Below are 1,973 nucleotides of genomic sequence, written 5' to 3' on the forward strand. Positions count from 1 at the left end.
TTTTATGATGAAAGGCAGAGAAGGATGGGGTTGTTCAGCCTGCAAAAGAGAAGGCTCCAGGGTTACTTCATTGTAGTCTCTCAGTACTGAAAGGGGGCATAAAAAAGATGGAGAGCTCAATCAAATAATGACAGGACAAGCGGGAATAAACTAAAAGAGTGGAGATTTAGATTAAAGATTAGGAGGAAATTCTTCATTCAGAGGATGATGAGGCACTGGAACATGTTGCCCAGAGAAGTGGTGTTCACTTCATGGTGAACACCCCATCCCTGGTGGTGTTCAAGATCAGGTTAGATGAAGCCTTGGGCAACCTAATCTGGTGGGTGGCATGCCTTTCTATAGCAGGGGGGTTAGAACTAGATGATATTTAAGTTTCCTTCCAACCCAAGCCATCCTATGATTCTATGAGATTTTTCAGTATTTATGTGCTTAAGTGTTCAAGAATATTAGTTGAATTGATACTATTTTGTGGGAAAAGTTTTAAGAACTTCAAGTAAATGAAATCAAAAAATGCTAGACCATAGTATAGTTCAATATATTTGAATGCTTGAGAATGTTTTTTTTACTTACTGTATATTCAATAGCAGTTCATTCTTAACTTCATAATGCTCAGCTATCTAGGTGTTTTACTCTTGAATCATATTAACCACAAATCTTGCTACTTAATAAATTGGTTTTAAATTCTGGTGCATCTGCTAGCTTGAGAGCAGACTGTACTAAGACTGGCCTCTGAGAGACTTTCAATTATGTCTCACATTCACATAACAGAAATTCTTAGCAATTGAATGCCACCTGCTATCATTTCTATTTCCTCTCTTGAACCCTTGCTCAAGAAAGGAAAAAGAGCATTAGCTGTTGTACTTGGAAGGTACATCATCGTAAAAGCTCTGCTGTTGCATTGCTTTTGCAAAGCAAGAAACAAGCTCCCAGAGTATGCTCTCAGTTGTTCTTTGGTCAATAACATGAGAAACCTTTTATTGTTGAGACAGAGCACAATTTTGTCTTTAAAACACTGGAAAATATCTGCTCAATTTTCAAAAGAATTTTCTGATTCTTTGAGTTTCAGATCATTTCGTTTGGATAAGCTGGACCAAGGTCAACTGTATGAAGTTCAACAAGGCCAAGTGCCAGGTCCTGCACCTGGGGTGCAATAACCCCAAGCAGAGCTACAGGCTGGGAGATGAGTGGCTGGAAAGCTGCCTGGTGGAGAAGGACCTGGGAGTATTGGTGGATAGTTGGCTGAATATGAGCCAGCAGTGTGCTCAGGTGGCCAAGAAGGCCAACGGCATCCTGGCTTGCATAAGAAGCAGTGTGGCCAGCAGGGCTAGGGAAGTGATTGTCTCCCTGTACTCGGCTCTGGTGAGGCCACACCTCGAGTACTGTGTTCAGTTTTGGGCCCCTCGCTACAAGAAGGACATCAAGGTGCTCGAGTGAGTCCAGAGAAGGGCGATGAAGCTGGTGAGGGGTCTGGAGAACAAGTCCTACAAGGAGCGGCTGAGGGAGCTGGATTTGTTCAGCCTGGAGAAAAGGAGGCTCAGGGGCGACCTTATCACTCTTTATAAGTACATTAAAGGAGGCTGTAGTGAGGTGGGGGTTGGTCTGTTCTCTCACATGCCTAGTGACAGGACGAGGGGAAAGGGGCTGAAGTTGTGCCAGGGGTGTTTTAGGTTGGATATTAGGAAGAACTTCTTTACTGAAAGGGTTGTGAGGCATTGGAACGGGCTGCCCAGGGAGGTGGTGGAGTCACCATCCCTGGAGGTCTTTAAAAAATGTTTAGATGTAGAGCTTAGGGATATGGTTTAGCGAAGGACTTGTTAGTGTTAGGTCAGAGGTTGGACTCGATGATCTTGAGGTCTCTTCCAACCTAGACAATTCTGTGATTCTGTGATTTTTCTGTTCTTTTTGTTTTCCTACTTTTTATGACAAAACTAGTTGAATACCTCAGTCAAAATAAGTGGTAAGAAACCAACAAG

The 1,973-nt window shown here is 42.9% G+C and overlaps 1 protein-coding gene across 20 annotated transcripts in view; it reads left to right on the forward strand.

The window, feature by feature from the left end:
• The window catches only part of TRDN (triadin), a 239,662-nt gene that overhangs the window by 131,781 nt on the left and 105,908 nt on the right, over positions 1-1,973 (forward strand). The gene's annotated exons all lie outside the window — the stretch shown is intronic.

The sequence above is a fragment of the Anas platyrhynchos genome, chromosome 3 (genome assembly GCF_047663525.1).
Source record: "Anas platyrhynchos isolate ZD024472 breed Pekin duck chromosome 3, IASCAAS_PekinDuck_T2T, whole genome shotgun sequence".
In the NCBI taxonomy this organism is placed as follows: domain Eukaryota; kingdom Metazoa; phylum Chordata; class Aves; order Anseriformes; family Anatidae; genus Anas; species Anas platyrhynchos.